The 24,507-nt window shown below is 43.5% G+C and overlaps 1 long non-coding RNA gene across 2 annotated transcripts; it reads left to right on the forward strand.

The window, feature by feature from the left end:
* Nucleotides 1–2,517: 2,517 nt before the first annotated feature.
* LOC309614142 lies at nucleotides 2,518–20,313 on the forward strand. 2 transcript variants are annotated; one of them, XR_014236042.1, is made up of 3 exons: nucleotides 2,518–4,299; nucleotides 15,458–19,453; nucleotides 19,910–20,313. It is a non-coding gene; the product is annotated as an uncharacterized lncRNA (long non-coding RNA). The 2 variants fall into 2 exon arrangements; XR_014236041.1 differs by having other exon boundaries at nucleotides 15,458–20,313.
* Nucleotides 20,314–24,507: the final 4,194 nt, after the last annotated feature.

Below are 24,507 nucleotides of genomic sequence, written 5' to 3' on the forward strand. Positions count from 1 at the left end.
TAAATTTTCAGGATTTGTCTTCCCATGAGTGTATGAGAAAAGTTTAGGTTGGAAATAATTTTTTTCAGATTTTTTTATTGTGGAAAAATATACATAACGTAAAACTTACCATTTTAACCATTTTCAGGTGTACGGTCCAGTGGTATTAAGTACATTCACACTGTTGTACAACCATCGCCACCGTCCATCTCCAGAATTTCTTCATCTTCTCCAACTGAAACCCTGTACCATAAATAGTAACTCCCTATTCCCCACTTGCCCTAGCCCCCGGCAACCATCATTTTACTTTTTGTATTCATAAATTTGATTACTCTAGATACCTCATAAAAGTGTAATCATACAGTATTTGTCTTTTTGTGTCTGACTTATTTCACTTAGAGTAATGTCCTCAAGGTGCATCCATGTTGGAGCCTGTGTCAGAATGTCCTTTTTTTTTTTTTTTTAAAGGCTGAATGATATTTTGCTGTATATGTATACCATGTTTTGCTTATCCATTCATCTGTCCTTGGAAGCTTGGGTTGTTTCCACCTTTTGGCTATTGGGAATAGCTGCTATGAACATGGATATGCAGAAACCCATTGAGTTCCTGTTTTCAATGATTTGGGGTATATACCCCGAAGTTTCATCAGATTTTGAAGGCATTGCTCTGCTGTCTCTCAGCTTTTAGTATTGCAGCTGGGAAATCCCAGGTCATTCTGAATACTGATACTTTGTGTATGACCTACTTTTTCTTCTCTAGAAATTTCTAGAATGTCCTCGAATCCTTAGTGAACTGGAATTTCTTGATGATATGCCCTGATATGAGTCTGTTTTTTCCCCTATTGCTGAGAGTTCTGGGAGTCGAGAGTGGGGTGAAAGCCAGGGGGGTGGGGGTGGGAGGGTCTCACCATTTAGTATTATGAGCTCTGTGCCTCACTGGCAGTGTTCCCAGAGCTGAGCGGAGGAAGAGGGCTGAGGGTCTGGACATCTTCAAGAGTTAGTACATGAGCTTTCGTTTAATCCCCTTGTTGGTATCTTCTCTGTCTCCTGTGCCTAGTGGCTACTTGTCCAGGGACCTTCTACCTTCTCCAAAAAATAAACTTCTGATCTGCCAGGGTCTGGGTTGCAGCCATGGTGAGTGGGGAGTAATGTAAGGAAAGGGATCTAAGAGTCTATTATTTTATATGTATATATTTTTGAAAGTATTTTTATTTATTTACTTATTTTTGGCTGCATTGGGTCTTCGTTGCTGCACGCGGGCTTTCTCTAGTTGTGGCGAGCAGGGGCTACTCTTCGTTGCTGTGTGCGGGCTTCTCATCCCGGTGGCTTCTCTTGTTGCAGAGCACAGGCTCTAGGCACACGAGCTTCAGTAGTTGTGGCTCGTGTGCTCTAGAGCACAGGCTCAGTAGTTGTGCCGCACGGGCTTAGTTTCTCCACAGTGTGTGGGATCCTCCTGGACCAGGGCTTGAACCTGTGTCCCCTGCATTGGCAGGCGGATTCTTCACCACTGCGCCGCCAGGGAAGCCCTATTATTTTATATTTAAGCAACTTTTTTTTTTTTTTAATCTTTTTTCCCTCCTCCCCTACTTGTTTTCCATCCCCTTCTCCTTTTTTTTTTCTTTTTGGAATGCAAGCCTTGTTTATTTATTTATTTATTTATTTATTTATTTATTTATTTTTGGCTGTGTTGGGTCTTCATTTCTGTGCGAGGGCTTTCTCCAGTTGTGGCGAGTGGGGGCCACTCTTCATCGCGGTGCGCGGGCCTCTCACTATCGCGGCCTCTCTTGTTGCGGAGCAAGGGCTCCAGACGCGCAGGCTCAGTAATTGTGGCTCACGGGCCCAGCTGCTCCGTGGCATGTGGGATCTTCCCAGACCAGGGCTCAAACCCGTGTCCCCTGCATTGGCAGGCAGATTCTCAACCACTGCGCCACCAGGGAAGCCCCTTAAGCAACTTTTTAAGCCCTCTTCTGCCCATCGTCCTTGCTATAGCAGCCCCTCCCCCAACCTCACCTTCATGCCCCCTTCTAGAGGTGCCACTGATTTCTGAGTCTTTTGAGGATTCTGTGGTATAAATCAGGTTAAATTTTCACCTTTCCTTATTGCCTGCTTGGTTTTGCCATCTGATAGTACTTGTCCATTTACGTTTTTTTTTTAAGCAGAGACCATATTCTTTTCTTTTTAATTTTTATTTATTTGTTTTGGCTGCATCCGATCTTGGTTGTGGCATGCGGGATCTTTCACTGTGGCCTGCGGGCTCTTAGCTGCAGCGCACGCATGGGCCTCTCTCTAGTTGTGGCGCGGGGGTTTTCCTCTTCTCTAGTTGTGGCGTGGGGGTTTTCCTCTTCTCTAGTTGTGGCGTGGGGGTTTTCCTCTTCTCTAGTTGTGGCGTGGGGGTTTTCCTCTTCTCTAGTTGTGGCGTGGGGGTTTTCCTCTTCTCTAGTTGTGGCGTGGGGGTTTTCCTCTTCTCTAGTTGTGGCGTGGGGGTTTTCCTCTTCTCTAGTTGTGGCGTGGGGGTTTTCCTCTTCTCTAGTTGTGGTGCGGGGGCTCCAGAGCATGTGGGCTCTGTAGTTTGCAGCACGCATGTTCTTTAGTTGAGGTGTGCGAGCTCAGTAGCTGTGGCACGTGAGCTTAGTTGCCCCGAGGCATGTGGGATCTTAGTTCCCCGACCTGGGATTGAACCCATGTCCCTTGCATTGGAAGGCGGATTCTTAACCACTGGACCACCAGGGAAGTCCCCTTGTCCATTTACTTTGTACCCTCAACAGTTCTGTAGTGCTCCCCTCTCCCATTCTCCTCTTTCTTGTGGGTTTATGCATTTTGAAAGTAGAGTTTCAAAAGGGAGCCACATTACATACCTGTGATACATCTACCATCTTCAACTTAATTTTTTTCCCACATGGTTTCCCAACGGTCCCAACACCCTTGTGTTGAGTAGTCTACCTTTCTCCCTCCGGGTTGAGATGCCAGCCTTATCCTATACCAAGTAGCAGGTCCCATTTGTCTGTGGATCCTATTACTGAGCTTTGTCTTCTGTTTCAACAGGTCTTTATTGAGTATATTCTATGTGCCAGACTCTGATCTAGGCCAGGCTCTGATCTAGGCACTGGAGATAAAAGCAGTGTATAAAGTACAGCCTCCGCCTCCTGGAGATTACATTCTAGTGAAGGGACTCAGGCAATAAATAATGTCAGGTAATGGTAAGTACTAGGAAGAAAAATAGAATAAGACATAGAGAGTGAGAGGTTGAGCTACTGTAGATACCAACAGAGGAGTGCCATCTCAGGAGGTGACGATGAATAGCATCTTTATAAATGGGAAACTCCAGCCATGCATGGATCTTTAGGGAGGGGGTGTCGCGAGCAGAGGAAATACCCAGAGCAAAGACCCTGAGACAGAAGTGAGCTGGGTGAGGGACTTCCTTGGCGGTCCAGTGGTTAAGACTCCACACTTCCACTGCAGGGAGCGTGGGTTCAATCCCTGCTCGGGGAACTAAGATCATGCATGCCATGTGGCCAAAAAAAGAAAAAAAAGAAAAAGAAATGAGCTGGGTGAGTTTGAGGAATAACAAGAACAGTCGTGGCTGGAGCCCTGCAGGCAAAGGGGGAAGTGGTACCTGGGACCAGATTTTGCAGGGCCTGGTAGGCCTTGGCCAAAAGTGTGTATTTTATTCCATACACAACGGGAAGTCATTGTAGTGTTGAGAACAGAAGAATGGAGACATAAGCATCATTACGTGTTAAAAGCAAGGCTGTGGTGGTTGTGTGGAGAACAGACTTCGGGGAGGAGGCAGGAGTGGCAACAGTTGGGCTATTGTCCTAACCCGCTGAGACAGAGGTGCCTTGGACTAACAGGGGGTGGGGTTGAGAGGTGAGAAGCTATTGGTTCTGGAATATATTCTGAAGGTAGAGGCAACAGAACAGGTGGGCTGAAGGACTGGATATGGGTGGAAAGGAAAAGATCCCACATGCTGCAGAGCAACTAAGCCTGTGCACCACAACTACTGAGCCCGCATGCCATAACTACTGAAGACTGCACGCCTAGAGCCCGAGCTGCACAACAAGAGAAGCCACTGCAATGAGAAGCCCACGCACCACAACGAAGAGTAGCCCCTGCTCGCCGCAACTAGAGAAAGCCCGTGCACAGCAGCAAAGACTCAACGCAGCCAAAAATAAATAAACAAAATAACCCCTTTGAGACAAATGATACCTTTTTTTTTTTTTAAAGTATTTGTTTATTTATTTATTTATGGCTGTGTTGGGTCTTCGTTTCTGTGCAAGGGCTTTCTCTAGTTGTGGCAAGTGGGGGCCACTCTTCATCACGGTGCGCGGGCCTCTCACTATCGCAGCCTCTCTTGTTGCGGAGCACAGGCTCCAGACGCGCAGGCTCAGTAATTGTGGCTCATGGGCCCAGCCGCTCTGCGGCATGTGGGATCTTCCCAGACCAGGGCTCGAACCCGTGTCCCCTGCATTGGCAGGCAGATTCTCAACCACTGCACCACCAAGGTAGCCCAATGATACGTTTTTGAAGAGTAGAGGGAAAGGAGACACAGATAGTTTAAGTAACCTGCCTGTGATTATACTCTGGTCATTGGAGGAGATAGGATTTTATTTCTGTAAGTTCAGTAGTAATGTCCCTTCTTCTCTTTCTGATTTTAGTAATTGAGTCTTCTCCCTTTTTGTCTTGGTCAGTCTAGCTGAGGATTTGTCAGTTTTTACAAACTTTTCAAAGAACCCACTTTTGGTTTTGTTAATTTTCTCTAATGTTTTTCTGTCCTCTATTTCATTAATTTCTGCTCTAATCTTTATTTATTTCCTCCTGTTTGATTTAGGTTTAATTTTCTCCTCTTTCCTCTTTTCTAGTGTCTTAAGGTAGAAGGTTAGGTTTTTGTTTTTTTTTTAACATCTTTATTGGAGTATAATTGCTTTACAATGGTGTGTTAGTTTCTGCTTTATAACGAAGTGAATCAGCTATACATATATATATATCCCCATATCTCTTCCCTCTTGTGTCTCCTTCCCTCCCACCCTCCCTATCCCACCCCTCTAGGTGGTCACAAAGCACCAAGCTGATCTCCCTGTGCTATGCGGCTGCTTCCTACTAGCTATCGGTTTTACATTTGGTAGTGTATATATGTCCATGCCACTCTCTCGAAGGTTAGGTTTCTGATTTGAAATCTTTCTTCTTTTTCAAAAAATAAGCCTTTACAGCTATGAATTTCCCTTCAAGCAGTGCTTTAGCTACATCCGATAAGTTTTGATATTTTCATTCATTTCATAGTATTTTCTAATTTCCCTTGTTATTTCTTCTTTGCATCATTTATTGGTTATTTTTAAAAATAATTATTTATTTGGCTACACCAGGTCTTAGTTGCAACATGCAGGATCTTTGTTGCTGTATGCAGGATCTTTGTTGCTGCATGCAGGATCTTTAGTTGCAGCATGCAGGATCTAGTTCTGTGACCAGGGATTGAATCCGGACCCCCTGCGTTGGGAGCACGGAGTCTTAACCACTAGACCACCAGGGAAGTCCCTCATTTATTGGTTATTTAGGAATATGTTTGGTTTCCATATATTTGTGATTTTCCCAAATTTCTTTTTGTTATTGTTTTCTAATTTCATTGCATTGTGCTCAGAGAACATACTTTGTATTATTTCAGCACTTTTAAATCTATTGAGGTTTGTTTTATGGCCAAGCATGTAGTCTATCCTGGAGAATGTTCCATGTGCACAAGAGAAGAATGTGTATCGTGATGTTGGGTGGAGAGTTCTATAGATGTCTGTCAGGTCTAGGTGGTTTATAGTATTGTGCAAGTCTTCTATTTCCTTGTTGATCTTTTGCCTAGTTATTCCATCCTCTTTTTTTTCTTTTTGGCTGTGCCACATGGCTTGCAGGATCTTAGTTCCCTGACCAGGGATTGAACCTGTGCCCCCTGCAGTGGAAGTGTGGAGTTTTAACCACTGGACTGCCAGGGAATTCCGTCATCCATTATTGAAAGTTGAGTATTGAAGTGCCCAACTTTTATTGTTGAATTGTCTTCTTCTCCCTTCATTTCTGTCAGTTTTTGCTTCATGTATTTTGGTGCTCTGTTGTCAGGTACATATATGTTTAAACTTCTTATATCTTCCTGATGGATTGACCCTTTTATCATTATAAAATGTCCCTCTTTATCACTAGTAGAGGATATTATTCTTTTTTTTTTTTTTTGCCTAGCCATGCAGCTTATGGAATCTTAGTTCCCTGACCAGGGATTGAACCCAGGCCCTCGGCATTGAAAGCGTGGAGTCCTAACCACTGGACCGCCAGGGAATTCCCTAGGGAATAGTATCTTAAACCCAGTCAGTGTGATTCCCAAGCCCATGTTCCTAACCTCATACCAACTGTCCCGCTTCTGGAGGGTGCATCTTCAGGTATTCCTCCAACTCTTGTGTTCTCAGTCATTCCAGACTCACCCAAGTGTTCTATGTCAGCTGGATCTTCCTGCCCTGGGTCTTAATAAGACAGCTGAAATTCCATTCTGTACTCTGGGCAAGTCCCAAACCCTTCCCAGGATGCGTGCAGATTACTAGACGTTTTCACTCTTCATCTTGGGCCCTGGAGCCTGCTTGCCCACGAGCATGCCCTGGTTCTGTTGAGTCTTCACAGTTCAGTCACTTTCGCCTTCACCTCTCCCGGTGTCTCCCCTCAGTCTCCCCATCCCTCACCAAACCTTGCTTACACAGGTGGAGTAAGCCATTTACTGTAGGAGGGTGAGAGGGAAGGCGTACTTTACAGAAACACAGAGGACTTCCATTTCCATGTTCTCCATCCACGGGTATCCTCTGGTGCCTCAGCTCCTGGAAGATTTGTCATGGCCCAACAGTATCCCGCCTTCCGTCACCTGCCCCAGGCTCTGGTCTCCTCTCCCTTCTATTTCGAGGTCCTTCTTCTCTTTCCCCTCACCCCTTTCCTCTCTGTAGCAAAAACAAATTTCCCTCTCTGCTTTCTGCAGAGTGACTTAATGGCTGCTTTTGTTGTCTTTGTTTCTTTGGATTCTCAAGGGTCAGGCTCTGTCTGCTTTGGTCAAGCCCCTTAAGGAATTTCCCTAAACCCAGACTAATTTAAGAGTAGTGGGAGGGACCTCCCTGGTGGTCCAGTGGTTAAGACTCCCTGCTTCCAATGCAGGGGGCCCGGGTTCAATCCCTGGTCAGGGAACTAGATCCCACATGTCGCAATGAAGGTCCTGCATGCCGCAACTAAGACCCAGTGCAGCTAGCTAAATAAATAAATTAAAAAAAAAAATAAATAAAAATAAAAAAATATATATATATTTTTAAAAAAAAAGAGTATTGTGGGGCCAGCAGTTAGATAAGAAAACTTTCCACCTGGCTTTGCTGGGTTTATTGTCCTGCCTTTCTGCTGTGGTTGGGTGAAATGTTGGCATTTCCTGGACATTTTGATTATTTGTGGGAGCAGAGTATTTGAAGCCAGGAGTTTTCAGAAGAGTCTCAGAGATCTGTGATGCTGAGTGAATCATCAGGCTGAGGCCCAGGGAGTGCCTACAGCAAGTTAGTGGTGGAGCCAGTCCTCAAGCCCCATCCCTGGGATGTACCTTGACCCTGGTGGACCTTGATGCTGGATGTACCTTGGGTCATTGCCTTCCCATCCCTGAGCCCAACTTCCCATATGGGAAATGGGAATAAGAGCACTGTCTCGTCCCAAGACTATTGTGAGAGATAAATGACAAAATGCTTATGCCATGCTCTGCCTAATGCTTGGCAAATAGCGAGGGAAAGTTACGCAGAAAAATCTTCACTTAGTTACATTCTATGACTTCTGACAATTTTCTAATCTGTTTCACAAATCGGTGTGTATGTGTTTCATATGGGCAAGACAGGCTTCTGCAGTAAATCCATAGTAAGAGAATACTTATTTTTTGCATGGAATAGCAGGAAGCACCACAGAGAAATCTGTTATTTTTGGTAAAGGGCAAAGTATATGTCCACACAAAAATTTGTGCATGAATGTTCATAGCAGCCTTATTCATAATAGCCCCAAATTGTAGGCAACCCAAATGTTTATCAACTGGTGAAAGGATAAATTGTGTTATATCCTTACAATGGAATACTACTCAGCATTGAAAAGGAGCCACAGGTACATGCAGTAACAGAAATGAATCTCAAAAATATGCCAAGTGAAAGGAGCCAGACACAAAAGAGTAAGTATTGTATGACCTACTCATTTAAAATTCTAGAAAAGGCAGAGAAATCTATGAAAGGTAGATCAGTGGTTGCATGAACTGAGAGATAGGAAGAAGGGCTCAACCAAAAAGGGGAATGAACAAACATTTGCCAAAACAATTTTATTTTGCATTTAAAGTGGATAAGTTTTATTGAAAAGCAAAAAAAAAAAAACAAATGGAACACAGACAAAGCAATAGTAAAGAGAAACAAATGCAACAACAACAAACGCTTAAATTTAATCATACATTAAATTTAAGTTGGGGGACTTCCCTGGCAGTCCAGTGGCTAAGACTCCGAGCTCCCAGTGCAGTGGGCCAGGTTCGATCCCTGGTCAGGGAACCTAGATCCCACATGCTGCAGCTAAGAGTTCGCATGCCACAGCTAAAGATCCCACATGCCACAACGAAGATCCTGCATGCTGCAACTAAGACCCAGCGCAGCCAAATAAATAAATAAATATTTTAAAAAAACATTTTAAGTTGGGAATTCCCTGGCGATCAAGTGGTTGGGACTCCGTGCTTTCACTGCTGAGGGTGTGGGTTCGATCCCGGGTCGGGGAACTAAGATCCTATAAGCTGTGTGGCTCAGCCAAAAAATAAATAAATAAATTTAAGTTGATCAACAGCTTACATACATGCTCTTTGTTCACTTGGTTGTAAATTTACTTTCTCATCATCCCAGTTGGGGACATTTTACAGCTCAGCATCTGGATAAACAAAATCCTTTAAGATCCAGATACATTGTGCCTGACAGTTTCCCTTTAGCTGAGGTGAATTTCTTAAGGGAGGATTTATATCTGACTTCATATTTTTCTTTCTCAGAGGTGAGGAGCACTTATATTCTGTTTCTGTAGGTCTCTATCCTTAGAGCAGGGGGGACGTGCTTGTGGGTTTTGGCCAGGGCAGTGACATGGTCCCATATACTTGGAAAGAGCAACCGGAAACTGCCCTGTGGAGGATGGATGAGAGGCAGGTGGGGGGAGAATCAGGAAGGCCGCTTAAGAGGCTGGTACAGTTCATGGAGCCGTATGCTTCAAATGTATGCATTTTTTTATATATAAATTAAATATTCAGTTTTTAAAAAAATGAGAACAAGAGACTGTTGCAATAGTCCACATGAAGTCCGGTGGCCAGAGAAAGGGGCTCCAGGCCAGTCTGAGAGCAGTGGGGCAAGTCTAGGGACTTGAGTGGGATTCTAATTGTAGAACTGACAGGGTCTGAGGAGAGGTTGGGAAACTGAGAGGAAGCACTGGGGGAGGAATGGGGGGCCAGGAGAGGGAGGAAGCCAAGTCATATTTGAGCACTGAAGATGAGCATTTCTGAGTGGGTCTCAGGGGACCTGGCTGAGTGAATAAACTTACTTTGTAGCTCTCGGATTCTGCTAGGATGGAGCCGAGAAAAGACCTAGACGCCATCCTCGAGCGTCATGGCTCAGTGGGGAAAGGGGACAGCCTTCTTGGGCCGGTTGGGGAAGGCATGGAGGGACTTTGGGGGAGGAAGTAGATGTCCCTTTACGACCCCTCCTTCATACACCCTCCTTACCTGTTTGCCTTCCAGATCTGAGGGTGGGGGATTAGTAACCAAGTGACAAGGGTCTGACCCACCTGGGTGTGAATTCTAGTTCTGAAGTTCCCTAGCTGTGTGACCCTGGACAGGTTGCTTAACATTTTTGAGCTTCAGTTTCCTCACTTGTAAAATGGGGATAATATCTTATTTGCTCGCATATGTTTTTTGCCCCGTTTTCCCCAGGAAGATGCAATTTGCGATTTCCCTGTTGCCTTGTAATGTGCTCATATTGTAGATGGACGGGGATGGTGCAAAGGGTGGTTCTTGGTTACCTGGCTGAAGAATTCCTTTATTTAAGCTCCTGAGGGCTCCATGGGCCTGGGGCCACCAGTCCCTTGAGTGTCTTAGAACAGAAGAAGGCAGCTCTGGGGAGGCAGCAGGCATGTTGGAAAGCAGAGGGGGCTGGGAATTGACTTCTCTGTCTGGAACTCTCTGGGTGACCTTGGGCGACCCCTAGTGGAGAAGTGTGACAACACACAACATGCCTGCAAGGATGGGTTTCGCAGCTTTGTACAAGATTTTGCTGAAAATACATGCTTTTGCTGCAGGTCCCAGGTAGAGATTCCTTCAGTGTATTTTTGCATTGTGACTTGCTTTTTATTCACTTGGATTCAGCCCTGTGTTCTCACTTACACCAATGTATGTATGGAAGGGGCTTTCGCTTACTGGCAAATCTAGTATATCTTGTTACTGATGTCATTTTTTCCTTAGCTTTTGGGATTTTTGTCCTTTCCAGAGCTTGTGAATTCCTACTAGAATCCTCTGAACTGTATTTACATAACAAAAGTGTTTTCTCCTATAAAACCACTTTAAGATCACATTCAATGCGTGTATTTAAAAATTCATTTTATGTAATAACTTTTTTAAAAAGTAGCACTTTGTACTTACCAGGCACTGTTGTGTGTCCTTTATAACTATAAACTTATTTAATCCTCATAATAACTCTGTGAGGGTGAATGTTATTATCCCCTTAATAGTTGAGAAACTGAGCCTCAGAGAGGTTAAATAACGGGCTCAAGTTCATGCCGCTAATAAATGACAGAACCAGGATTGCAACCTAATTTTGTTCTCTTAATTATTCCACTGTGTTACCTGTGACCTCAAAATTATTTCTGCAAAGCTTTCCATGTAAAATTGGGATGCATCTTATGTACTTGTGTACCTTATAAACCAATAAAGATGGGACTAACAGCTGGACTTAACCCAACTTAACCTCAAGTCTGAGCCTCAGTTCCACTTCACAGTGACCCCAGGTCCCCTAGGCCTCATCTGTAAAATGGGGGTGGGCATGTGAAGAATTACATGAATTGTTTTAAGGTTTGATTTATTTACACTTATATTTCCTTCCTCAGATCCATTTTGATGCACAAAGAAGGTCTGGCATATACCGCCCCCAAGCCTAGCACAGGATTTTACACACAGTGGTCCTCCCATAAATGTCCTGGGGATAAAGGGAAGACCAGCTCTAATGAACATCCCCACCTTACCTCACCTGGAAGTTAATTTCTAGCCAGGGGAGAATTGCTGATAATTTCTATGGTAATTTCTATGGTAATGGCTGGTAATTTCTTATTAGAATTAAGTCCCACCTTAAGAGGTGATATAAAGTAATTCCTAACTTCACAATGACTGATGAAGCTGGTTCTCTTGTTTTCCTTTATTTGGCAGATGTGTTGGGAAAGGGGGTCAATGGTTTGCCCCAGGTGACTCAGTGAATGTGAGTGGGAATCAGGCCAGGCAATGGGTGGGTGAAACTCTAGTCCTTGTGATGTCCTTTCTGGTTGCTGCTGTAGTCATTGCCTGTGGCCATTGCTGCCCCACCTTGAGTGCTAGCTTTGAAGAAAGGGACTATTCAGCCTGAGTGTCCAAGAGCCAGCCACAGGCTCTTGCGGGCTCCATGGGCCTAGACTGCTGGCTCATTGAGGTGGGATCCTAACATCTTAGAACTGGAGGGACCTTGGAGGTCCTTTAGAGGCAGCTAACATCAGGATAGCAGACTAGGCTGGGAATTCCAAGTTCTTTTTTTTTTTTAACATCTTTATTAGAGTATAATTGCTTGAATTCCAAGTTCTTTGTCCCAAATTATCTGGCAACCTTGTGCTTGCCTCCGCCCTACTCTGGGCCACAGCTGGGATACTGGAGGTCCATCTAGCTATGGTGTTCCATGATAAAAGTCCAACATTTCCATTTTATGTGTGAGGATGCTGAGGCCCAGAGAGGGACAGGGATTTGCCCATATAATTTTACAGCCAGAGGAATTCTTAAAAAGATCCCTTTCACCCCTGAAATCAGACTACCTAAATATAGTAATTGCTCATTAAGTGTGGGCCATTATTTTTGAAGTTATTTTATTTTGTTCACATGTTGCTTTTACTCAGAATTTTTTTTTTATATAAATTTATTTATTTTTGGCTGCATTGGGTCTTCGTTGCTGCACGCGGGCTTTCTCTAATTGCAGCGAGCAGGGGCTACTCTTTGTTGCGGTGCGTGGGCTTCTCATTGCGGTGGCTTCTCTTGTGTGGAGCATGGGCTCTAGGTGCGTGGGCTTCAGTAGTTTTGGCATGTGGGCTCAGTAGTTGTGGCACACAGGCTTAGTTGCTCTGCGGCACGTGGGATCTTCCCAGACGAGGGCTCAAACCCATGACCTCTGCACTGGCAGGCGGATTCTTAATCACTGCGCCACCAGGGAAGCCCGGGCTGTTATTTTATAAAGCAGCATCTTATACAGTGATTGAGTGTGGGTCTTACTAGTTGTGTGACCTTGACTTGAATAGGTCACTTAACTTTTTCCTGCCTCAGTTTTCTGGGTGTGGATTGGGTTAATAACAGCCCGTCTTTATGGGGGAGTTGTACAGAATAAAATGTGATTGTCCATGTAAAATGTAGAGCTTGCCACATGGCCCATCGTAAGTGCCCAATAAAAATGAAAGTCAACTAACAAGAAAGTTGAAAGTTAGTTGAAAATGAAAGTCTGTCCCTGCTTGAAAGGTCCTAGAAGACTCTGAATTCATCACTTGGCCCCTGCCATCTTGGCCCCTTCTCTCATACCAGCCTCAACCTCACTTACTTTATGCCAACTTCATATGCATACAGTGAGGTTATTTTTTTGAATATCAAGACCATTCTTGTTTAAAAAATTTATTTTTATTTATTTATTTATTTTTGGCTGCATTGGGTCTTAGTTGCGGCACACAGGATCTTTCGTTGTGGCACGCGGGCTCTTTGTTGCGGCGTGTGAGCTTCTCTCTAGTTGTGGCACGCGGGCTCCAAAGCGCAGGCTCAGTAGTTGTAGTGTGCGGGCTTAGTTGCTCTGTGGCATGTGGGATTTTGGTTCCCCGACCAGGGATCGAACCCACATCCCCTGCATTGGAGGGCGGATTCTTAACCACTGGACCACCAGGGAAGTCCCTTGTTTGTTTTGGTTTTTTTTAACCTCTTGTTGTTTCCTCTGATTTCAGCTTAAACGTCACCTCCTCAGGAAGGCTTTCCCTGACCACTCAGGACTCCCTTCCCCCCATTAATCTCTTTCCTACATCACACTTAACCTAGTTGATGATGGTTAGTTTTGTTGTTTATTGTCTCTCTCTTTCTCCCCTGCTCAATGGTAAACTGTTTTGTTCCCTGTGGGACCTCCCAGCACCTGCAGCCTACCATAATAGGTTCTAAATAGATGCTTGTTGTACCTGGTATCCAATCTCCAGTAGAGGCCCCTCACCTACGTCCACATTGGTCTTTCTTGGACAAATCTGATCAAGCTCTGTCCTGCTTCAGATGCATCAAAGACTCCTTGGTGCTCTGGGGGCAGGCAGGAGGAAAAACCAAACGCTCTCACCTCACATTCAGGTCCTTTCAGATCTGGCTCTGCGTCTTACTCCCCACCCTGCCCCACACTCCAGCACTGATACTGTGGGCAAAGTCATTTCCCCTGTTTGACTTGCTTTATTTCTCAGTTAAGTTGACCAGGCTTCTTTCTGAACTTCAGATTAACCTCACTCATTTCTTGTGTACATTTCATTGCATGCCTGTCCTTGTGGAGATTTATCATTTATCCATCAGGTAGCACCCTGTTAATTTCAGGTGCTCTTTTCTGTCTCACTCTGTTTCTCTTTCCCCAATCCAAGTGACTCCCACCTCCTTTTCCTCCCTGTCTCCTGTGCCCCTACCCCACCCTACAAATCCCCTCTAAAATGTTTTCTTTGGGTCCTTGCGTAATGTCCAAACAGTCCCTTGAACAATCCTATGCTGGTTTTAAAATCTTAGGCACGTTTTAAAATTACATTTAAGTTGTTAGGCGATAGCTCTCATTCTGTTTCTCCTCCCCCCAACGCCTTGTTTTTAATATCTGTTTGTGTTGAGGCAGGAACATTGAGTTCACTGCACCAGAGTGCTGCATGGTATCCCACAGCACGCATCGTCACATTTCACTTACTCATTCTCCTTGTGACAGGCATGGGGGTTCCCTCCAACGCCCTGCTACCATCAGTGCTGCTGGCAGTGGACATGTTGTCCTGCCTCTTCTGGGCTTGCCCAGTTTCCCTGGGAGATGTTTCCAGGTGTGGAGTTGCTGAGCCGGAGGGGCTTTACTTGTTCACAAGTACTGGCAAGTGCTGTCCTGCATGGGGTACCAGTCTATCCCTGATCACCCAGCGTAGGAGAATTCCCCTTTGTCTCCATCTTTGCCAATGTGGTCTCTTGCTTTTGCTTTCTGGACACCAGTGAGATTGATATATTGTTCTTGTTAGTTGAAATTCCCCTTTTGTGAATCTCCTGTTTATACACTTTGCTCGTTCGCCTATTAGATTCTATAACTTTTTCTTGTAATATTTTAGAAATTAATTCCTTGTTTCATTTTAATATAGTAAAAATTCACCCTTTCTAAAAAATGAGTTTTACTAACACAACATTGTATTGATAAATCAACTATAGTCCAATATAAAATAAAAATTAAGAAAAATTTAAAAATAAAAAATGAGTTTTTTAAAATTAATTTTTAATGGAGTATAGTTGATTTACAATGTTGTGTTAGTTAAAAAATGAGTTTTAACAAACATAAACAATCATATAATCACCACCATAATCAAGACAGAGAACAGTTCCATCATCCCCATCCCTGCCCCACCTCCAGAATTCCCTGACATCCCTTTTACAGTCCGTCTCTCTTCCCACCCCTAGCTTCTGGCAATCGCTAAGCTGTTTTCTGTCTTACAGTTTTGTCATATTCAGACTGTCATACAAGTGGAATCATATAGTATATAGCCTTCTTAAAAAAAAAAAATTTATTTGGCTGTGCCAGGTCTTAGTTGCAGCATGTGGGATCTAGTTCCCTGACCAGGGATCGAACCAGGGCCCCCTGCATTGGGAGCGCTGAGTCTTAACCACTGGACCACCAGGGAAGTCCAAGATATAGCCTTTTGAATCTGCTTCTTCCTTTGAGCATAATGCATCTGAGGTTCATCTCTCTGTTGTGTGTATATCAGTAGGCAGTTGGTTCCTTCTTATTGATGAATAGCATTACATTGGATGAACAACCCACATTTTGTTTATCCGATTATTGGTTTTTTTTATTTTATTTATTTTTATTTTTGGCTGCGTTGGGTCTTCGTTGCTGCACGTGGGCTTTCTCTAGTTGTGGTGAGCGGGCTTCTCATTGCGGTGGCTTCTCTTGTTGTGGAGCACCGGCTCTAGGCGCGCGAGCTCAGTAGTTGCGGCTTGCAGGCTCTAAAGCGCAGGCTCAGTAGTTGTGGCTCACGGGCTTAGTTGCTCCGCGGCATGTGGGATCTTCCTGGACCAGGGATTGAACCCGTGTCCCCTGCATTGGCAGGCAGATTCTCAACCACTGCACCACCAGGGAAGTCCCCGATTATTGTTTAAAGGATATTTGGATTGTTTCCAAATGTGTCAGTTTGATTTTGATGACCCTGACAGTTTTGAGTAGTCCTGATCAGGTATTCTGCGCAATGTCTAACTTCTTGAACACTATGCTTTGAGTTTTGCAGGGCATCCCACTGTGATGCTGCGTGGACTTAACTTACCTGCCAGAGCCAATTAAGCTGTTGTCTGTGAAGGGGGTTTCGTGGATTGTTTAAGGCACACCTTTTTTCTGGCACCTGGAGTGAATTTTAAGTGTCAATAAAACTTTACCTTCACTGACTCTGTTTCTCCCCTCATACCATCTCTTTTTTTTTTTTTAACTTTCTTTTTTCTTGGTTGCTTTTTTTCTGACTCTGTGTTTTATTTTAGTTCAGGCTATTCTCATGGTGGCCAGCAATGATTGACAGTTGGTTTTGTGGTCTGTTTGTTGATCTCTGTCAGGACACTGGGGGTCTATTCTCTATCCAGTGGGAAAAGAGGGAGAATCTGATGTTAGTCTTTTTTCTTTTTTTTTTGACTATTATTTGTGAGCTCAAATCGGTTAAGAAAATATTGAGAGAAATAGAAAGCATTGAAAGGAGCAGCCCATTGAGATACAGGCCAGTGGGTTTTTGTGTTTTTTGGTTTATTTTGGCACAAGGCTGAGGTTGTTGAACTGAAGCTGAAAGTTTTCAGTGGTTCTCTATGAGTCTGAAATATTTTATTACCTCCACAGAATGTTAATTAATAAGTCAAATTATATCTCTTAAATTTAAGAGGGTTTGTCTTGATTGGTTTATCAGAGCTAATGGGGCTTACATAAATATAAGGAAATACAAAAATTTCAAGAAAATAAAGAAATGGAAGTTTAGCAGTTTAAATATGCTAGCCTTTGAAGAGAAAAAAAAACAACAACAGCTAAGCTTTACAAAAATGTTAGCTTAAGAGGGTTTGTTTTTGACTAGTTATTTGTTTTAACAGCTTTATTGCTATATAATTTACATATCATAAAATTTACCCATTTAAAGTATACAGCTCAATTAATTTTAGTAGATTTAAAGAGTTGTATAACCATCAGCATAATCTAATTTCACTCTCCTTCTGCACCCTCCTTACCCCAACCCTAGGCTGACACTAATCTACCTTATTCTCTGTAGATTTGCCTATTTTGGACATTTCATATAAATAGAATCATGCAATATGTGGTCTTTTGTTATGGACTTGTTTCATTTAGTGTAATTTTTTTGAGGTGTATCCATGTTGTAGCATGAATCAGTACTTCATTCTTTTTATTGCTGAATAAATATCCCAGTGCATGGCCATAAAAAGAAAAGAAATTGAGTTATTTGTAGTGAGGTAGATGGACCTAGAGTCTGTCATACGGAGTGAAGTCAGAAACAGAAAAACAAATACCATATACTAACACATATATATGGAATCTAAAAAAAAAATAGTTCTGATGAACCTAGGGGCAGGACAGGAGTAAAGACACAGACGTACAGTATGGACTTGAGGACATGGGGAGGGGGAAGAGTAAGCTGGGACAAGTGAGAGAGTAGCATTGACATATATACACTACCAAATGTAAAATAGCTAGCTAGTGGGAAGCAGCTGCATAGCACAGGGAGATCAGCTCGGTGCTTTGTGACCACCTAGAGGAGTGGGATAGGGAGTGTGAGAGGGAGATGCAAGAGGGAGGGGATATGGGGATATATGTATACATATAGCTGATTCACTTTGTTATACAGTAGAAGCTAATACAACATTGTAGAGGAACTATACTCCAATAAAGATGTTAAAAAAAAAATTCCAGTGCATGGATATACCACATTTATTTATCCATTCATCAGTTGATGGACATCTTGGTTTTTTACTATTTTTTAACTATTCTGAATAATGCTGCTATGAAGATTTGTTTTCAAGTTTTTGTGTGGATGTTTTCATTTTCTTCAGTATATACTAGGAGTGGAATTGCTGGGTCATGTGGTAACTGTGTTTAACCTTTTGAGGAACTACCAGACTATTTTCCAAAGCAGCTGCATTATTTTACATTTCCTCCAGGAGTGTATGAAGGTTCTAATTCCTCTACATCTGCATCCTCTCCAACACTTGTTATTTTTTGTTTTTATTATTAGTATTACAGTCCATTTCCCTAATGATGTTGAGCATCTTTATATTCGTTTATTGACTGTGTGCATATCTTTTTTGGAGAAATGTATATTCATATTTTGCCCATTTTAAAATTGGATTGTTATCTTTTTATTAAGTTGTGAGAATTCTTTATATACAAGTCTCTTATCAGAGATATGATTTTGCAGGTATTTTCTCTGTTTTATTTTCATTTTCTTTTTTTTTTTTAATGTGGGATCTTATTTCCCTAACCAGGGATCAAACCCGTGCCCCCTGCAGTGGAAGCGCAGAGTCCTAACCACTGCACCACCAGGGAATTCCCTTATTTTCATTTTCTTGATATGAATCACTCTATACCAATTTGAAAAAAAAAAAAAAGTTCTGTTTTTCTTGTACTTCCTCAGAAAAAAAATTCACCCATATTTTCAAATTTCTTGAGTTCTCTTTTCAACCTTTCAGTTACTTAATTAAACTTTATACCTAGTTAACAATTATTTATATTAAATAATCTCTGTTGAAATAACCAGTGTGGTTTCTGTCCCCCTGACTGAATCCTGACTGATACAAATGTGTACTCCTTTGTGTCTGTTTTTTTTTTTTTGGCTTGACTTGATATTTGTGAGATTTATCCACATTGATGCATGTAGCTGTAGTTCATTGTCATTTCTTTGTCCATTTTGTTTGTGGGCAGATTGGGTTGTTTCTAGTATGGGGCTATTACAGTGGTGCTGCTGTGAACATTCTTGCATCTGTCTTTTGGTGAACAAGTGCCCACATTTCTGTTGGATATGAGCATACCTAGGAGTGGAATTGCTGAGTCATGGGGCAGCTGTATGTTCAGCCTTAATAGATGCTGCCAAACAGTTTTCCAAAGAGATTATACCTGTTACACTCTCTCCTGTACTTTGTGAGAATTCTAGTTGCTCCCCATCCTTACCGTCATCTATGTGTCGTATGGAGAGCGTTTTTCATTGTAGCCCCTTTGATGAGTGTCAGCTCCATTTATTGAGTCCCTCCTTTCTCCACTGGTCTGCCACCTATGTCATATAACAAGTTTCATGAATGTGTGGGTCTGTTCCTGGGCTCTCTATTCTATTCCATTGATCATTTTGTCTATCCCTCCACCAATATCACACCGTCATGTTTACTATAGCTTCATACTAAGCTCTGAAATCTAGAAGGCACAACTTTTCTTCACTCTTCTTTTTCACAATTATCTGGTAATTTGTGGCCCTTTACTTTTCCATATAAATTTTTTTTATTTTTGGCTGTGTTGGGTCTTCGTTGCTGCATGAGGGCTTTCTCTAGTTGCGGCGAGGGGGGGCTACTCTTTGTTGCGGTGTGCGGGCTTCTCATTGCAGTGGCTTCTCTTGTTGCAGAGCATGGGGTTTAGGCACCCGGGCTTCAGGAGTTGTGGCTTGCGGGCTCTAGAGCACAGGCTCAGTAGTTGTGGCGCACGGGCTTAGTTGCTCTGAGGCATGTGGGATCTTCCCGGACCAGGGCTCGAACCTGTGTCCCCTGCATTGGTAGGCGGATTCCTAACCACTGCACCACCAGGGAAGCCCCTGATCCAGCTTTTTTTCTTAGATATTCTTAATCCAGTTAAGGATATTCTCCTCTATTCTAATTTACTAAGAAATTTTAACATGAATAGGAGTTGATTTTTAAAAAATCATTTAAAATCAGGGTTTTTTTTTTTTGCATTTATTGGTATAATCATATGTGTGTGTTTTTTTTTTTTTTTTTTTCTGATTCGAAGTGATACCTCTTCGTAGTGTTGATTTGCATTGCCCGCTTCTTTGGTTGGCCAAAAAGGGCGTATGCGTTTTTCCTGAATATATTCTGGAAGTTAAATTTGAGAGACAGCTTTTTGTTTTTTTAATTGATTAATTAATTAATTTTTTTTTGGCCGTGTTGGGTCTTCGTTTCTGTGCGAAGGCTTTCTCTAGTTGTGGCAAGCGGGGGCCACTCTTCATCGCGGTGCGCGGGCCTCTCACTATCGCGGCCTCTCTTGTTGCGGAGTACAGGCTCCAGACGCGCAGGCTCAGTAGTTGTGGCTCACGGGCCTAGTTGCTCCGCGGCATGTGGGATCTTCCCAGACCAGGGCTCGAACCCGTGTCCCCTGCATTAGCAGGCAGATTCTCAACCACTGCGCCACCAGGGAAGCCCATCATATGTGTTTTTAAAGATTGTATGTATGTGTGTAACTGAGTCACTTTGCTGTACAGCAGAGATTGGCACAGCATTGTAAATCAACTCTACTTCAATTAAAAAAACAAGTAAACACCTAATTACACTCTAAAAAGAATCATATGTGTTTCTATTTTCTTCTAATCTGTTAATATGAATTACATTACCATCCTTGAATAATCATATGTGTTTTTATTTTCTTCTAATCTGTTAATGTGAATTACATTACCATCCTTGAATACCTGGAATAAATTCAACTAAGTCATTATTTATTATCTTTTTAAAAAATACACGGTTACATTTGGTTTGCTAATATTCTGTATGAGAGTTTTACATCTATATTCGTGAATGAAACTGATCTGTTTTTTTTAAAACATTTTTTTAAAAATCAAAATCAATTTTTTCTTAATTCATTTTATTTATTTATTTTATCTTCGACCTGTTATTTTCTCTTCTGATAATATTTTTTCTGCTTTTGGTGTCATAGTTATGCTAGAACAGTCAGGATGATCTGTTCCTTGAGAGTTTGGCAGAACATGCCTATAAAATTATCTGGGCCCAGTGTCATCTTTGTGGGAAGATTTTGTTTTAATTCAATTTAATGTTTCTTTTCTTTCTTTTTCTTTTTCTTTTTTTGGCTGTGTTGGTTCTTAGTTGCCATGGGAAGATTTTTAACCACTGCTTCAATTTTACCAATACTTAGAAGAAAACTCAGACTCTCTTTTAATTTTTTCCTATTTTTAAATGTTTTATTATAACTCTTATTTCTTTCTGAGCCATTTCTAAGGCTCTGTTCTAGGAATTTGTTCACTTGTTTAGGTTTTCAAAATTGTTGGCATGGAGGGACTTTCCTGGTGGTCCAGTGGTTAAGACTCCTTACTCCCAATGCAGGGGTCCTGGGTTCGATCCCTGGTCAGGGAACTAGATCCCGCAGGCCGCAACTAAGAGCCCGCATGCCGCAACTAAGACTGGTGCAGCCAAAATAAATAAATAAATATTTTATAAAGAATTGTTGGCATGTATTATAGTTGTTAACAATATGGATAAATTCTTGGTCTTGGTTCATTAATTCTTCTTTGCCTCGGTGTTAGTCTTAGCTCCACCCTGGCACAGTTCTTTTTCAAGTGCTGTCTTCTTCATGGGAACAAGAGGAAAGCCTAGGGACTTGGGTGGTCTCCAGTCTTTGTCCCAAGGTTACCCTGACGCTCGGGATAAATGGTGGAGGCAAAAAAATCGCAGCCCAGAGACTTCCACCCCTCCCAGAATCCCCATTCTGCTTTGGGCTGCTGTTTACCCTTCTTCTCTTACACATCCCCACCTCATCCATTGCGGCCCAACCATGGTCCCAGAGGACTCTTTGTTTTGGGGTGGTGTTGACAGTTAACCTCCCTCTGGCTTGCTTAGAGTCTCTGGGTTGGTGGTGAAGGGAGCCACAGCTTGGCTCTTTCTCCTTGTTCTGCGCTAGAGGCCCTTTAGCTGTGACCTCAGCCTTCTGCATCAGTGGTTTCCTCTGCCTGAGGGAACCTGGCCTGATTTATGCCTCACTTCTCACCTTCTTCTGGATCCTTGCCTCCTTTCCCACCAGAGGGCATCCCTGTTCTGTGATCCTGTCACACTGAACTACTCAGTGCTCTCTGGTTTCTGGACAGTCTCCCCATGACCCTGTGAACTCCTTTAATATCAGAACTGTGATTTGTCCATTTTGAGAGCTCCAGTGCTTATTATGTGCCTGGCACATAGTAGGTGCTCTACATATATTAAAAACCTAATCAACACCCATGTTCATAGCAGCATCATTCACAATAGCCAGAAGGTGGAAACAACCCAAACATCCATGGGCAGGTAAATGGATAAGCAAGATGTGGTACATACACACAATGGAATATTATTCACCCTTAAAAAGGAAGGGCATTCTGACATGCTACAACATGGATGAACCTTGAGGACATTATGCTAAGTGAAGTAAGCCAGGCACACAAGGACAGATACTCTATGATTCCACTTAAATGAGGTGCCTAGAGTAGTCAAAGTCATAGAGACAGGCAGTAGACTGGTGGTTGCCAGGACCTGAGGGGACGGGGAATGTGGACTCAGTGTTTAATGGGAATAGCGTGTCAGTTGGGGAAGATGAAAAAGTTCTGGAGATGGTGGTGATGGTTACACAATAATGTGAATATACTTGACATGTAAAAATGGCTGAGATGGCAAATTCTACATTGTGTGTATTTTATCACAATTAAAAACTTTTTTAATTAAGAAAAAACTAATAAAAAAAAAAGTAATACAATCATGTGAGTTGTCTGAGGTCACACAACTTTTTCCAGATAGAACTATTGTTCCTGGGAATATAATTGTCAAAACCCCAGGCACTTTCATCAAAGATCTAAGTATAAGAATTAAAACTAGAAAAAACTAGGAAAAATGAATATTTTTACAATTATATGATGGTATTGAACACTTAAAAAATGCTTATTTAAAAAAAAAAAAAAAGAAAAAAAGGGAGTTCCCTGGTGGCCTAGTGTTTAGGATTCTAGCCTTTCACTGCCATGGCCTGGGTTCAATCCCTGGTCAGGGAACTGAGATCCCACAAGCTGTGTGGCATGGCCAAAAAATAAAATAAATAAAATAAAATAAAACATGTTTATTAAGTGTTTGTATTTCTTCTGAGATTCTCTTTTCATATTATTTGCCCATTTTTTCCTACCATTGTCTTTTCTTTTTTGGCTGCCCTGACCAGGTCCTAACCACTGGACTGCCAGGGAACTCCCTGTCTTTTTCGTATTGAATGGTTGAAGCTCTTTTTATAGGATAGTGTCATTGACATTTTTTATTAATCACGCTACAAATATTTTCTCCCAATCTGTATTTGGTTTTAACTTTGCTTATGGTTTCTTTAGCCCTACAGAAGCATTTAGTCTTCATGCATTTAAATCTACTGGGTGTGTGTGTGTGTGTGTCTCTGTCTGTCTGTCTGTCTTCTGAGTTTTGTGCCAGACTTTGGAAGTTCTGGGGGTGCTTCACTGTTACCTCTAAATGTTGCCTGTGAGAAATAAAACATTAGCTGCTGCTGCTTCTTTTCTAAAAAGCTGCTGTGAGATGTTAATAAATTAATGAGTGAAAAATTGCCTTCCCCCTGGCTCCTGAGTATGTACCACATGCACTCCTGCTCCCAGACTTTTGTTCAGGCCATTTCCATTCCCTGCAACACCCTTTCCCTCTTAGCGGCTCCTGCAGATTCCCCCTGGCCTGCTGGCCTGCCCTTCCACACAGAACACTTCCCTTTTCCCATCCCCTGGGTCCCGTGAGCCCCAGGCCAGCTCTGAAACCAGTGAGGCTGCACTGGTTCTGTCCCACCCACACCTGGGTGTGAAGCCTTCTCTCTCTTGGTTAGAGGGGGAGGGAGTAGGCTTGTGACAAAACTGGGGGTTGGGATCGAGGAGGTTTGTTCCTGACCGCATGTCCCTGCCTTCTTCCAGGAAGGCCTTTGGTGCCACAGTGGCTCCGCCGAGTGATCTTTGACCCTGGTGTCGGGCATGTGTGGCCAGTGCTCTGGGAGTCCTGGGACCTGGCTGCAGTGAGTGGGTGGCCAGGCTCAGCGTGGGGTTGGGGCGAGGGTTGCTCGGGGCCCACAGTCTGGGGTCAGGGTCAAGGGTGTGGTGTGGTTGGGACTGAGTCTGGGGAGTGTTTGGGCCTGGTTGGGACTCATTTGGGGCTGGCTCCATCTAAAGTTGCGATCAGGGACTTGTGGGGCTCAATTTGGAGGCAAGAGGAGGGGTTTCATGGGGCTCTGACCAGGGCTCGGCTGGAAGGGGCCTGGCGCCCCGATAGGGGCAGAGGCCTGTGGGAGGTTGGGCCTCCTGGGCCAGTGCAGGGTCCCCTTAGCGCTCGGTGCTCCCTTGGCTCTGATCTCAGACCTTTGTCGTGCACTGTGGCTGGCTGGCTCTGGGTGACCCTTAGGGAAGGCAGCAGGACCAAGCGGGGCCCAGCACCTGCTCCCTGCTGGGGTCAGGTGGGATGTGTCCAGCCCAGGCCTGAGCCCCATGGAAGGTCCAGAGGCCAAGGTCCAGCTCTCTTTCTGCCCCAGACCCACTGGGTGACCTCAGGCAGTCTCTGTCCCTATTGACTCTCTGTTCATTCAACCGTTAGTTCCCCTCCTCTTATGCTCCAGGCACCGTGGTCAGTGTCCCCATCGTTCAAATGTAACAGGGACCCCCATCCTGCCTGTCTCTTGCACGTGTGGGATGTGAAAAGCTGTGGCTTGCTGTGCTGCTGGTCGTGGCTGAACTGACCCTCCAGCTGTGGCGGGTGCAGCTCAGAACACAGCTGGTAGCTACCTGGAGCTGCCCACACAAGGAATCCATTCATTCTCATCTCCATCCCTAAGCTAATGGGATGAGCCCTTCTCACTGTTCCCAAAGCCTCCCTGTTCTTCCAGGACCACCTGACTTTCCAGGAGCATTGAGGTGACCCTGGAGATCCAGGCTGTAGTCCTGAAAGCTGTGACCTTGACCCCTGCCCCCTCAGAGGCCCAGACCCCCCGCTGGGATTTGCTGTGGTGACTCCTGTGGGTCCTC

Source organism: Balaenoptera borealis (assembly GCF_965194805.1).
Source record: "Balaenoptera borealis genome assembly, chromosome: 16".
Taxonomy (NCBI): domain Eukaryota; kingdom Metazoa; phylum Chordata; class Mammalia; order Artiodactyla; family Balaenopteridae; genus Balaenoptera; species Balaenoptera borealis.